Genomic DNA, 15,555 nt, shown 5'->3' on the forward strand with positions numbered 1-15,555 from the left:
ATAGAGCAATAACAGACAGCTGGAGAAGCAGATTTAAAGAGAAGGTAGAGTTTTGGGAAAGGTGAACAGTTATGGGTGAGCTTTTCTATTCTCGTTATGCTAATGTGAAATAGTATCATAACCACAAAATAAGGATGGCTCTTCAAATGCCCCCATGTTCGAAATATGACATACATGTATTATATGAAGGTTGTGGACCACACGTTCATGTCACATGTTTGTCCAGTCCCATATGGGCATTTTTGTGTAACGTGCATGTAACTTTTAGCAGAACAGGGTCAATTTCTTATCATTTGATAATTCCATACCTGATATAATACTTAATATAATAATTCCTCAAAGTATACATCAATACTTATGCGCTACATTATCCCCCTTGTTATCAATCGCGTCCCCATAGCTTTCTTTCACAATGCAATCACACTACCAGAAATCAGCTTTATTTTTGAATAAATAAAAAGAGAGCTGAGATTAGTGATTTCACGAAAAGTGCATTGGTAACATAATATGTACGAAACCTCTCTCTCTCTCTCTCTGTTTATATTAATTTCCAAGTTTTTTTGTCGTTATTAAGAGATAAGACGTTTGATGCAGAAGGCGCAATACTTAAATGGACATCACAGCATATGCCGTCATCTTTTATTTACATTACTTGCAGCCATTATATACTTTGCAGCATTAAAAAAGAGACTTCATGAAGTTTTAAAACTCAAGGAGATTTTGTTTTAAAGAGAAAACGGGCTCTCTTGATAACGATACCACTTATCGCCTAACCGCCTAATTTTCCTCCAAAGCAGGAGCTTCCTCTCTCTCTCTCTCTCTCTCTCTCTCTCTCTCTCTCTCTTTCTCTCTTAAAGAAGTTTGAGATAGCATTTTGAAGAATAACTTGATATTGTGAGATGACAAATATCGTCCTGGAGTTCTAAAAAAGTCGAAATCCTCTGGCAAAGTGGCGATGGAAATAACATTTGTATTGCTTCAAACGTGGCCGGGATTGTTTTGGTCATTAGGAAAATGTTATGGATTCTACACATGACTGCACTTCTCCGAGCTGTCAGAGTAACGCCTCTTATCCTCAAATAAATGCGTGCATTTTGACAACAGTTTCTATGATTATATCTGTCGAAAAGCAGGGATCACTTGTCAAGAAATGATGTTCCCCCTCTTCGCCTCGACAACTTCTTCATATAAATCCTTTTTCATGATTGTTGACATTCTTTATTACTTGCCCTTCTCTTGATTTGAGGCACTGAAGTGTTTATCAGATTCGTTTTCATATAGAAATAGAATCTGTAAAGGGATCCGGTAACTTTGTCTCAGATTCTGAAAAAAAATCCCGGATTTAGCTCATTCTGTAATGCTAATTAGGTCAGTCAGGAACCCCATGACTTTTACAAGCCGATCTCCTGTCTGATTATCAAGATATTTATGATTGGAATCACACATTTTCACTACAGTCTATTGGGACAAACGAGTATGGTATAACCGGTCACTCAAAGGTTTTTACTTTTTTGAGGCACTTCTTGGTCATTTTGAACCGCGATTTGTTTAGGTCTTCAATGTTACACCATATCCCAGAAACTGATAACACGTAGGGCCGTGCATCTCAGATTTAACATTGTTAAACGATGCCTTTAATTAAAGAGGACTTTCTTCGACATTCGTTCATCATCCGTTAAAATGGTGGCGTTCCCTTGTATAAACATCTCATACTTCTTTTAGGTTGCTTAAACCTGCCTTTACCCAGTGGGTAACCTGAAAGGCTCGTTGAAACTCTAAAAATCGACGTGGATTATCAGGATATTGCTGATGACAAAAAGTCCATATGTCCTCTGTAATTCAGTACTTCTATTTTCGTCAGGAATCAATAGCGACGTTCATTTCCTCCTGCTTTGAAGTCAAGTTGCCGGAACTTTTTTAATATATCTACGTTTATGACTTGAACCTTTCTGCCGAAACCAATCCAAATAAATTGCATGCCAATAGGATACGTGTTCTACAGTCGTATAATATATTCATAATGGTCAGGATTTTACATTTTAATGGAATCCAAGCTTGACTCCTCGTATCTTCGGGGACGCGTGTCCATCTAAAATCCCTTTTTATCTTGCCACTGTGACCTTTGATATTTTTGTTCTATCTGTTTCCTCTCAATAAGCCTTCAAATACACACCTCTTACAAGTTCCATGCGAGGATCTCCTTTCCTTCCATCAGCGTCGAGTGAGGAGTTGCGGAAACATAAGAGGTCAATTTAATGATGCGGACATTCGAGTAGCAAATGCTCGTTGAAGAAGCAGTGGAAGGCGGATGCCTGTCAAGAGCTTGATTCTTACTAGACAGCCACTCTGACTTAACCAAGAGCACGTCTTCTTTTCGTCACCTCATTAGCAACGTCCTCATCGTTTCCTTTTGTTTATTATCCAGACGACCGACGCCCAAATAAAGCGCGGGAAACCGGCCCATCACTAAATTCATCCCTTGTATATAACAAGAGATAAACAGGGCAAGATATATCGTTTCCTCGTGGTTTTACCCCGAAAGAGATTTGTTTATTCACAGATCTCGGGATGGGTTGGTTATTAGGAAACCGCGAAGATGTAAGTCAATCACGCAAAGGTCCTCACTGAGTTAACTTTCTCTACATGGTCACGTGATCAGTCTAAGAGATGCCTATCGCATCTCGAGACCGCATCCCGAATTAGACACTTTTTTGCGGGTGCGGGTAGTCCCAGATACCTAATCAAGTGAGTGATCGGAGGATGATTGTAACTTAAATCCTTTTCCCAACCTTTAGATATATTTTGTTATTTATTCGAATGCTACTCATCTCACCCTCTGCAAACCATTGTGTGTGGAATATGTTACTATATGGTGAAGTGAAGATCTGGATGGGCGATTGCGATTTGAAGGGACGTCGTTTGTTTTCAATATTTTCTTTAACCACTGCTCTTCCGGACATTTTTAATTTTGTCCTAACGCGAATTGTGGTGCTTTTTCTTTCGTGTTGGAGAGAGTCTGTTATTACAGGCCTCATTCACATAATGATATGGTAAACTTGAAAAACAGATTAAACAAATAAAAACTAACGAAAGTAAAGAAAAACAACCGAGGAAAAAAGTCATGAGCCTTCACGATCTGCATAGCATAACACAAAGATAAGATGGTTCTTATTTACAGTAGTAGTTGTTCCTACTGACTCACAGATCATTGTAGGCGGATCATTCTAGCTATTTTGTTTGGCGAAGGCATTTCAACCGTCCTTAAAGAGCTACATGTCAATGGCCCTTCGTGACAGTATTCGCTTCACCAATGCCATGGATAATGGATAATATCCATCACGTTTTTGCAAGGATTCACATTTGCATACATGATTAGTGCGGACTGGAATGCCTAATGAATAACAGGATTAAAAAGAGATAAAGCATGATATATGATAACTGGATTAAAAGCTTTCGCGTTTATTGTAATTAAAAACTTACATTAAGCCTATCAAGGTAAAAGACTAATAGCGAAATTGGCGTTTTCCTCATCCTGTATGACCTTGCAGAAAAACACTCGCATGTTACCGGAAACACCTCAGTCACACTGAACGATTAATATCCATTCGGCGTAATGCAATATTGCATTCGGGGTGTTGTCGATCTCATGTCGGTCCAACCGGTGTGACCGAGGTGTCATCACGCATGTTTCTAAACTATGTTGCATTGATTGTCATTCGTTTCGACCAAAGATCCTCCAAGTAAATTGCACAGTGATGTTCTGGCTTTATAGACGTTTATAGATATTGACAGGGGAACGTCATAAAAAGGCATGCATCAGGATTCGGGTTGGAAACTAATTGGTCTGGCGTGTTGAGTCATTCCAAATCACTCCATTTAAGCACTCTTCTTAATCAAGCAGAGGTCGCATTGAGATTTTATCTGTACACGCATGAGATGTCCATTTGAGGGAAAAGTTAAAACCCAATAGAACGCTTCCTCGATCGCATACGTGTATTGCATTAGATGGAATGATAACGGATAAAGGTTATGTACAGTATGATGCATGGGGGTTCTTTTGATAGATTCAAGTTTCACAATTTTTTCAAATTCTGCAGGAGAATATCAATATATGACATTTGATACATCTTCAATTATTTTTATAATGATTTTGTGTCATTCACGTTGTTCATTTTGATCATGGTCATACAAACTTGAGTCTCATATTTGTTGATCTCACAAATGAATGAATGAAATATGATACAGTATGTAGTTTATAGTTTCAGCCCGGTTAACTGAAAACTGTTCCGTTTGGACATCAGACGATGACAATACCACGTCGTGTGCAGAGAGCAAAATCATGAATTTTAGGTCCTCCTGAATCGAAGTACCTTTGGCAACGTCTCAGGCGTATATAATCAGTTTATTCAGATTGTGCCTGCCCTCTTCCTCTTTTTCCCCGAGTTCTTTAGGTTGTTCAATTACTACATTACATACATCGACTTCATCTCTGTAGTTCTATGCTGTACATGTGTTCAAGCAAGACAATTCAGTAGAGACTCTATTACTCAAATATATTACCAAAACAGTTAAAATTGTGTTACATTGATGCCACAGGATGGTGAGATGGTGGAAACACAGCCCAAGGCCTAGAAATTCGTACTTTAGTTCTAGTTTGGTATACAGAATCATTTCAAAATTCCGTAAATTACTTTTTCCAGTGAATCCTATGTCAAGAAGTCATATCACAGCCCCATGTGTTGCTTTTTTATTCTTAAAATATATATGGTAGAGACCTTTTAGGCACCTCTGACATTTTGAGAGCGGTTTTTATTCAAAGAAAATATGTTGGGGTCATGACAACCGATAGTACTGGCCAAGATTCCGTTTGCTCAAGCAGAAACGTTGCCTTGAACCGTCCACAGGGATACAAGGTCTTGAGATTGACTTCAACATCGCACTCAATCGCCCGGCATTTCCGTTAGAAAACTCGATGGAATAATTTGAGACGCTGGGAGAGATAGAACAAATATTAGCCGAGATCTTTCTACTCGACAAAAAGTCCATTTGCATGAAGGCTGCACAATATTTGCGTAAATTGGAGAGCAAGACTAGAAAACGAGGAGGGAGCGTAATTATGTTGTACTTGCAAAACGAAAGGTATCCGCGCTTCATCAAGTAAAGCTCGCGCTGGCGGTAGAGCAATTTGTGAGGATAAATGGGTAACAAAAGCCAAAAGAACATTTTCAGCGCTTGCTGCATTTCATCAATCAAATCTGAAAGTCATATGTTGAAGGAAATTTAATAAACATATTCATGTGATGCAACCTGTATTAGTCAGCCACAGCAGGTTGATGCAGCGTAGGAGTTCATTAAAAAAAAGGACATGAACATCAGAATAGGTAAGGCAAAATACCAAACAAGTCAATATATTATGTTAAATCGACCAATAAAATACCAAGGTAACATCGCCAAACGGTTGAAAGTGAATATTAAAGAAGCTGATTCAAAAGATAGCAAACTTTTAGGTCTAATTATGAAACGGATTGTAATTAAAGCCGGGTATGCTGTCACCGGGCACGTCAGAAAAGAATCTGTAAAGACGAGTGGGAAGAACTGTGGAAACCAAGATGGATGACGGAACAAGCCTAGCACTCAAGGGCGGAAACGAAAATAGGAGAAGATATTGGTAAATTCAGATATTTTGACAACAGAGTAATAAGTAGGATGTCTTGGGCTTGATGTGTGTTAAGACGAAGACATCCCTTGGATGTGTCCTCCTCTCCGGCAGCGGAACACCGGGAGAGGATGCAGTGAACCCAGTGCGTCTGAAGCCCCCACTTTGGGCGGGTCTGTGAAACGCGAGACCGCTCGCCTTCGAGGGCCCTCGTCCAGAGGAAACCAATTCACGCAACCTGTTCAAACCCGTGCTTGGTTTCACCCGAACCCTCCACGAGGGAGGGGTGGGAAGGGAACCAGGTAAGGAAGGCGTGACGGCGAAGAGCCCTTGCCCTCGACAAGTCATCCCCTGTTGACCCACTTAGATGCTAGGTCACGTGGTGTGATATTTGCCACCGATAGCAAAGAATGGAACGAGAGAAAGAGAGAAAGAGAGAGAGAGAGAGAGGGGGAGAGATAGAGAGGGATAGAGAGAGAGAGGGATGGAGGGAAAAGGGTGTGCAGGGTGGGACATGGGGTTAAATAGTAGAAAGATGATTATACTCGCAGATATTAATCAAACGTTTCTTATCTGCGTGCGTTCGTTCATAAAGTGTTACCTACTTTTAAACAATGCCTTGTGTACACCTTTTCCTCTTGTCCTACTCCTCTTCCTCCCGCAAAATAATTACTCTGATCTTACTTAACATGGGCATAGAAATTGTCTTGGTTGAGTTCACCGTTCGTTATAAACAAGGTGACTTGGAATGAAAATGCATGATTAAGTATGCATTGAAATCACACGTTTCCAAGATCTCGTTAGTTTATATCACGGTAAATTATTTTAACACAAGCATAAATTTCCCATCTTCTCACGCTACTTTGTTAAATCTTCCTTTTTCACGCGGATAACTTTTCAATTCAAATTTAATTGATTATTATTTCTCTATCTCTCCGTCTTTTAAATTTTGTGTTTCTTTCTTCCTGTTGTTGTTTGGTTTTCGTTGTTGATGTTTTTTTCTTCTCTGTTCATGGACATCGTATATTTGGTCAAGACCTGTAGAATTAAGTATAATGAATAATTAGCTTCGTCCAGCGTACTCTTGACAAAATGAAATTGAGCAACTTTCAATAAATACTAGATGATTTGAGCGAGTCGTAAATGCAAGACAAGCCTATAAAGTACATTGTATATGTAAATTAAATGATAATTTCTTGACATAATTTCGTACTTGTACAAGCTTAAATAGAAAGGGGGCAAGGACGACTTTATAAAGGTCATATCCGTTAAATGGATTTATCAGCTCCTCTTCAATTAAATAAATTTTCTCTCTAAAAGTTAACTCACTCGTTCATCCTCCATTTGGCCATCAAATTTCAGCGTGGCCTTTAAACAAAATATGGTTCAGCAATACTGTGCATTAGGTATACACAAGACTAAATCCTTTTTCCAATCAGGTAATCAGCAAATTGCATTAAAGTAATCTGTTAACAATCAGACTGCCACCACATTTGATGCGACAAGTTGGCGCCAAAGGAGACAATGATGGACCAAAGACTCCCCGGTGTAGCTCATAAAAAAAGTGTTATTTTCCTGCTTTTTGGGGAGGAGATTAGGTTGGCTTGCCATATTGCCATATTGTTCAGAGATAGTCCCTCGTCTACTTAATTGCCCCGACATTAACGCTACTATAATTATGTATTACCATTAATGAACCCTTCTCTACAATAGCGTAAATGAGCTCCGTCAATATAATTACGAAGTAATACTTTACTTTACTGTGGGGGCGGAGGTTACGCAACCTTTAACAAAGTGGAGAGTATAGAAAGTCCATTTGAATATATATTTTTTTGACAATCATCAATTGCGGCAATTTTAAACTTCTCTATAGCTTCTTGTTAGCTATTAAAAAAGGGCTTCGCTACATTATCCACAAAAAAAGTTTATCCAAAAGCTAACCCTTCCCCTCCCCTACCGTTCCTTCCCACCCGATGAAAATAGTCTTGTGGATCATCTGTGATTGATGTTTAATAGGTATGCTGGTCGGCTCCCTCTTAACATATTATTTTGAATAAAAGATCTAGATCACGTTACTAGGCAGAGGCAAGTACATTAGCAGAATAACCCTTTTCTCGAGGCTAATGGTGATTGCTCCCCATCTGCCAACGTCCCAAATGTGCCATTTATTTTCCTTAAATAAAATATCCATCAATTTTGTTTTCTTTTATTAGAAAAAGTGAGTTTTACCCTGGTGTTTGTTACTCTATTCTTAATTTTGTTTTTAGCCAACCTACCCACTTATTTTTTTGCTGCTTACAAAATCGATCTTTATTTGTTATATTCATTTGTCATTTGTTTAGTTATTTATTCTCTCTCTCTCTCTCTCTCTCTCGTTCGCTCTATGTCGCAATCTCTCCTTCTCACTCTATTTTCTTCTCCCTCCTTCACACTCTCTATCTCGCTTTCTCAATTCATTTCAATATGATTTCACTATTTCCCTCTCTCTCTCCCCTCCATATCTCTCTATCCATATCTACCTATCTATGTGTATGCACTTGTTTGGCTTTTTCTTAATTTTCCGTCTCTCTAAAGAACTTGCACTGCGTCTCAGCCCGTCTGCGGTAATTCATTTAACCCCACTCGCTTTCTAATTTACAACATTGTTCTATTCAATTACAATTACCTAAACGTTGTCCCATCCATCCGATCTCCTGTCTGTTTGTTATTAAGAACATTCATTTCCCGAAACAACTCTACGCGACAGCATCACTCTTCCTCAACATGTGCCCATAAGTCTTCATCCACTTCGAATCAAAGCTGTGTCTGTTATTAGATTTATGATCTCCTATTCGCCCCGCCCGCTCCATCTCGTTCTGTGCCGCATCTTTAGTTACCGTAACCCTCTCTCATTCCCGCATCAATCAAGGAGAAATACACACAACGTCAACAACTTGTTGGCGCACATTATCGAAGAGTCATGATGTCGGGGTCATCATTGTTTGTTTTGAATTCCTTGACATTGTAGTGGAGCATAGATAACCATAGGGGAGCTCAAATCGATATGGTGGGTAGGTGGGTGCAAATGAAGCGTTATTTCGACTGCGTTAATACCTACGCTAATCAACGTGGGTGCATGCGATGCGTCATTTCGATCGCGTTAATACCTACGCTAATCAACGTGGGTGCATGCGATGCGTCATTTCGAGTGAGTTAATACCTCTGCTAATCAAGCCTGGTGCACACGAGGCGTCATTGCGATTGCGTTAATAATATATGTACAATGTACTGGGTGAGAATGAGGCGTCATTTTGATTGCGTTAGTACCTGCGCTAATCAAGTAATTCAACTTCATTAAGACAGTAGTTCTTCGCAGTGGTTAAAATGCTGTGCATTCTGCTTTTTGTACACTATCATTATCATACGGCTCGTCACAAAATGCGCCACTGACGCACTCCTGCGTCAGATATTGACGGACGTTGGACCGCCAAACATGAATTTTGCATGACAAGACAAATCATTAAGGACATATTGCTCTTGTAGCCTTAGCATTAGAAAGGGAAAGTTGAGCACTTGAGCTAACGGGAGAAGAACTTTATTTGAACATGCACTGTCTAGGAGACATTCTGACAGACTGGCCATATGGCAAATGCAATACAACATTGTCGTGTATTTTTTATGATAAGTTACCACCCAAATCAAAACTAAATCACTTTTATGTATGTTTGTGGGATAATTTACAGAATCTGAAAAGCATAAAAAAACACAGATAAAGAATGCAAGGTTTGAACTGTTTCATTTGATAGTTGGAATATAACACAATTTTGAGTCATCCACTGTTGTGCGTAAACCTTCTTCCGTGAATGATGTTCTTGGAGGAGCTAATGAGTTTGATAATAGTCGAGTAATAATTGGACAGAATAAGTGTCAAATAAAGAGTGTATAGAGAAATACAATAGTATACAAGAAAACTACGAGAGATGTGTAGCACTATCTGATGCGAGCAATTTTCAAAAAACTGTTACCATGGTTACGATACCTGCCGGGAAACACAAGGTCAATAGGCCTTCATTACCTAAGGCAAAGCGCTGAACACGTGGACAAACTGATGTTGAGAACGAGAGGTTATTGCGAGATAGGCCTTATGTGTATATCTCACTTACTGGGATGATAATGATAATTATATTCCGTTCTTGAATAGCGGACATCACATTATGACATAGCGTTCGTATTTTCTTCTAAAGAGCTTTTGAAATTAATTGCCCCGGCTTGAGCTCCTGCAGCCGGTGTACCGGTCTCGAGTGCATTTCAAGGAATGATCCTAGCGGGACTGATTTAACTCGCCTAATGTGGCATGTGTAGATTAACGTCTCTCTAAGTCAATAGCCCATATCACATTATGATATAATGTTCCTATGTGCTTCCAAAGAGCTTTCGCAAAAAAAATCCCGGCTTTAGCTCCTGCAGCCGTTATCAGCGCATAATGCGTTTCACGAAGATACCGATTTACCTCACCTAACGTGGCAAGTGTACATTAACGTCTTCACGAAGTAATAGCCCATATCAAATTATGATATAACATTTATATGCGCTTTCAAAGAGCTTTCGAAAATTATTACCCCGACTTTAGCTCCTGCAGCCGTTATCAGCGCATAGTGAATTTTAAGGAATAATCCTACCCGGTACCGATTAACCTCAACTGGGTGGAATGCAGCAAATGTAGATTAACTGTTTCCCAGAGGACGTTTTGCTGTGGCAGGGATTCGAACCCCGTACCTTGTGGTTCACAGTGCGGAGACAACAACGCCCCAATTAAAGTAAACACGTTTGCTTGGAAATTGAATCAAATTCATCAACTACCTCCGCCCCCCCCCCTGACAATCCTGGTCACACCCCTGGGTCGGGTAATGATAGTCATGCGATGGTTCATCAGCTTACCGCCCACTAGTCATCAAACTGCGATTTTGTCCATGGTTTACTCTAAAGCCCCTACAACCGGGTTGAAGACTTCATTACCGGGTTTGCACAAGAATGCCTTCCCCTCTTTACACCGATTTCAAGGGCAGATAGTCACGAGTTAACGCGCCCCGTACGGGTCTCCAACACACCATGCAATCGTCCCATCTAAGCGTATGATTGCTTTTCCGACGCCCATCAATGTTTAACCTTTTCACAATCTGGATTAGGCCACTCTTACTTTGTATTTTCAGTCAAGTCTTTTTTGTTACTCTGCCATTGACCCTTTGTCTATCTCTTTGATTGTCTCAGGTATTTTCTTTGTTTTCTTTTGTTAAGTCTGCTTGAAAATGACTCTTTTTTTCTACAAATTTGCCATGCATGATTCCATTCACTCTGTGCTCAAATTGCACCTAATCCTTCTTGAAACCACAATTTTCACCTACTAAGCAGGGTGCAATATACAATGAGTCTACATCAATCCCCAAAAAGTGATTAACCGGTATACCCATCCACCTCTCTCTCTCTCTCTCTCTCTCTCTCTCTCTCTTTCTCTCTGTCCCCCTTTTCTTGATTAATGTCATCCTTTATCCAAAACAAGCAAGTAATTTTCATTAGTTCGATTACTTTATCACAGTGAGTGATATATTGAAGAAGACAATATTTATTTGTTTGTCTCTCGTTCTCTTTGTGATTGCGTGTGCGTGATTGTGCGAGGGCTTGTGTGTGCGTGTGCGTGTTCGCGTGTTCTTGTGCGTGTGTGTGTGTGAGTGTGAAATACATGCATGCGCGCCCACCTTGTCCTTGCCACCCATCGCTCGTGTTTTAACTAGCCCACCCAGCCTTAACGTACCGTTGTTGTTTTTCGACTTTAATCAAATGTAGAAACTTGAACATCCCTCGTTCTTGAACAGAACACTTGAGCAGTCCGATTAGGTTTTCCTCATTGAATGTGTTTTGATAGAGGCGAAAAGAAAACGAAAAGGCTCTGCAGTAGTGGGGCGAAATAGGGGGAGAGAGCGAAACGTGAAGAGGTGTCCCTACGATATTTATAGCACACCTTAATGTAACGTCGGATGGAGTGGGATAGCTAGACGAAAAGACATAGAAAGGCAAATATAGATGGAAGACGGAGAGGTATTCAAGAGAAAGCGAATCATGCATGGGTTATATATTATATGAAGCTCTTTAGTTTGACACCAAACTCCGATTCTGTCATACGGGCCGGACATATTATACCACCGCTACATTATAAGCCTTTTCCCACGGCCATAATATCGTGTGGCCATTTATCATGAGAAACGTATGGTGGTATAATTTGTGCGACACCGATCATCTCTTGTTGGCGCGAATATCGCCTTGCCGTTGTTTGCCAGACCAATGGGAAAAGACCGTGATGGAAATGATGTGATCGGAAAAGGTTATGGGCGAAACGCGATATAAACGGGTCAGATTCACGCTTTTAATGCGCCAACAAGAGTGGTACCATATCTCACCTGTCGTATCTCGCACGCCATCCGCCATTAGCTCTGTTATTTCAAGGACAAAAAAGGAACAACTTTCGATTGCTATCTCAGGCTGGATTTCATTTCCAAAAACATGCTTGGTTATTCGGTCTTTGCTTTCATGAATCTCTACATCGAGAAGTTAATAGAAAAACACTCACAACTTAAGATGTATATTCACTGCCGCTCACACTATTTTTCCTCTCCGAGACACAAGTATGTTTGGGATGGGAAGAAAAACACCTGCAATTCAAAAATTATATATCCTCTTCTCTTACTAAACAGAATCTCACTTGAGAGATGACTGATTTTATATTCATAAATTAAATACGTTAAATACACATTATATCAAAATCTCCTTTCATTTTTATTCAATTAAGTTGAATCGCGTTCAGCAACGAATGACATTGAATGTTAACCTATTCCCGATGTATCTTAACATGGAAATACATATCTTCGTGTTTTAGTTTGTTTTTATATGTATACATGTGGGTTTGCTCATTCGTTAACACAACTCCTCAATAAACCACCATCAAAGCTTATTAATCAAGCGTTTTTTTTCCATCTTACAATTAAATAATCCTAAAAACCCCGACATGCCCTTGCTGATACAGAATGAGTCCACATCTACTGTAGACGAAAGGACTAATGACTTTTTTCAACCTGATTTGGTATATAGTACCACTCCCATCAAAAACCATTTGACGTATACCCACCCGATCATGCGGTTAATTATAATGGCACCACATTAGTAATTGATGGACCAATTATATAGTTCGTTCAATGAATAACCTGCAGGGATGTTCGCTTTTTACAACGAACACATTGCGAAGGGTCAAAGTAGATGGAAATTGATAAACATGTTTACATTTTTTTGAAAACAAGTGTGTGAAGATCATTAAACTTTTCAAGTGCCTCTTGCGAAAGATGTTTCTTTATTGTCACCAAATTGATTTTTTAAAGAGCACATCACTTGAACGTACTTTAAATACGGTGGCAAAACAGGATTTAAAGGCCGCTATTCTTAAGTAAACTTTAACTAATATCCAACGAGAATTATTGGCGTTCGTTTATTTTACCGAGATTTTAAGAAAGCAATTATGATTCTTTATATTTTTGCCCAAATGAGTTGCAACTTAAGTTATAATGCCGTTACAGTGAGGAATGACGAAATAATGACCAGTGATATAAGAATATGAAGAAGAACAGAGAAAGAATCCGTTAACAGTTTCAAAGACCACCGACAGAAGCAGCCAGTTATAGGACATGGTCTTTAATATATACAATCATAAGATCCCTGACATTTCATGTAAGTACATCGTAAAGAGGTGTCGAGGATGATGCAAGCTTAATGTCTGACACGAGAGCATTTTGCTTGCTCCGATAGCAACACCTGGCTGGCGAGATCAAAGGTACCGCCAGTCGACCGTCTTTGTCGGCTGCGGTTCGGCGAAACCTAATTCGTCAACATATTTTCACGGTCGTTTTAACAAGGTTAATGCAGAGATGAGTACCTTGGGAAGTTTGATCGTAAATGGATGATGGGTGCCTTGTTTTTCTATTAGTTTTCCTTGTGTGCGTGTGTGTTTTCTTCATTCATGTCGTGTTTTCGGCTCCCACTACCCGCTATTCAGATTTTGTAGACACACTTCAATCCGTCCCAACATGAAAATGAGATTAACATGAGGTCATTGTAATGATGACAGAATCACGTAGGACCATTTTCTACGAAGAATTAATGGCCTATAAATGAGGTTAGACCTAGGTCCGGTGTTGGTTCGAACCATCTTCTGCAACTTTTAGATCGCCAGCGGTGTTTAGTTAAGTGTTTCCACTGTCATGTCGTTAGTGTTGTTGTCTTCTTAGCGATTGTGTTTGGAATTCCTTTCAGGAGAACAAATATTTGAACATAATTTTGTGTTTTGATATAAGCTTATAATGCCCATCGTTAATAATAATACAATTATGATAACAATAATATTATTGACAACACTGGTGAATTATACATTGCTTTCACATTAGCTGACCTTAGCGTACGGTATCATTGGTATCCTATTCACTGAATTCGATTGCTATTTTGCACATTACAGCGCACAATCTCTACTCCCTGGGGAGCTTGCTACCTAGTCGGCTTTTTACTTGTTAAATCCAACAACAACCACATTCTCATCCTACCGGGAACCCATACAACACCTGGGTTTTTTTTCATAAAGAGTTCGTAAAGTTACGCATGACTTTACGAACGACCTGTATAATTATGAAGGGCCAGATAGAATGCCCAAAGTTTTTTCTGATATTTCCAATAATCTCAATTAAATTATGGCAAAAAATATACTTTGCATTTAAAATGGTTGTTATAATAAGAATGTTAATCTACATCTGCACAGTTCAACTTAATAAATAATAATCAATAATGATTGAGCATCCCATTTGGCTTTTCATATACAAGTCGTTCGTAAAGTCATGCGTTACTTTACGAACAGCTTTATGAAACACCCCCTTGGTGGAGAGAAGCAACGAAGCCGCTCAAGGACATAGGTATGAAAATCCATTCCGAAACTAGATGCTCTCTTTTTGATATTCACTAGTAAGGGACAACCATTTCCCGAAAGGGTGTATCAAGGATAATATTTTGTAGGTCGAAACAACCCCCAAAATATGATAAAACAAGAAAACGCATCGTTGCCATAGTGACATCCAGAGTGGAAGAGCTTCTTGAAGTGCACTTTTGGGGAACAAATTATTCTTCGCCACTTAGCGCACACTTAAAGCAGCCTTGAATTCTCTTAGCCATCATTTATTTTGACTTTTAAAAAACAAACCTAATGTGCGCGAATACCCTATTGTGTTTTAAACGTATTAACAAGACCCAAAGTACCACTTCAGATGATTTGCAATTATCTTACCAATACACGTAATCATTATTTTTATCCGTATGATAGCCATACCGTGATCGCTTCATTTGGAATGAATAGAAAAGCACTCTCGGGCATGACTTGATTCTTTGTATACCCCAGACCTCTTAGCTTCTAATACAACCACATGTGGACATCCAATACCATTCCCTCAAGAAGAGTTGGTTGAGAGAAAAGAGAAGAGCTGAAGATAAGACAATCAGATGAGACCATTAGGCAAGTAACAAGATTTGACTTACAGCCTCTAGCTCTTTTGAGCCCTTCGCACATACCGACCACATCCGGAATCGCCAACCCACCATTCCCTCTCCGCAAATTATTCCAGCAAACGGTGTTAGCCGATAGAATATCAATTTACCTTCCGATACAGACTCGTATCGTCACCTGGCCCACTTTCAATTAAATTTGGCGAACCACTGGTGCAGCCACAACGCACCTACAGGTACGCAATGCACCGTAGAATAGGCGAGCACCGCTCCCTTTCTCGTAGAACGAACTATGACCGGAGTTAGGAACCACAATTGGAATAAGCAACGCGTCATTT

This window comes from Strongylocentrotus purpuratus, unplaced genomic scaffold, assembly GCF_000002235.5.
Source record: "Strongylocentrotus purpuratus isolate Spur 01 unplaced genomic scaffold, Spur_5.0 spur5_scaffold_14, whole genome shotgun sequence".
NCBI classification, from domain to species: domain Eukaryota; kingdom Metazoa; phylum Echinodermata; class Echinoidea; order Camarodonta; family Strongylocentrotidae; genus Strongylocentrotus; species Strongylocentrotus purpuratus.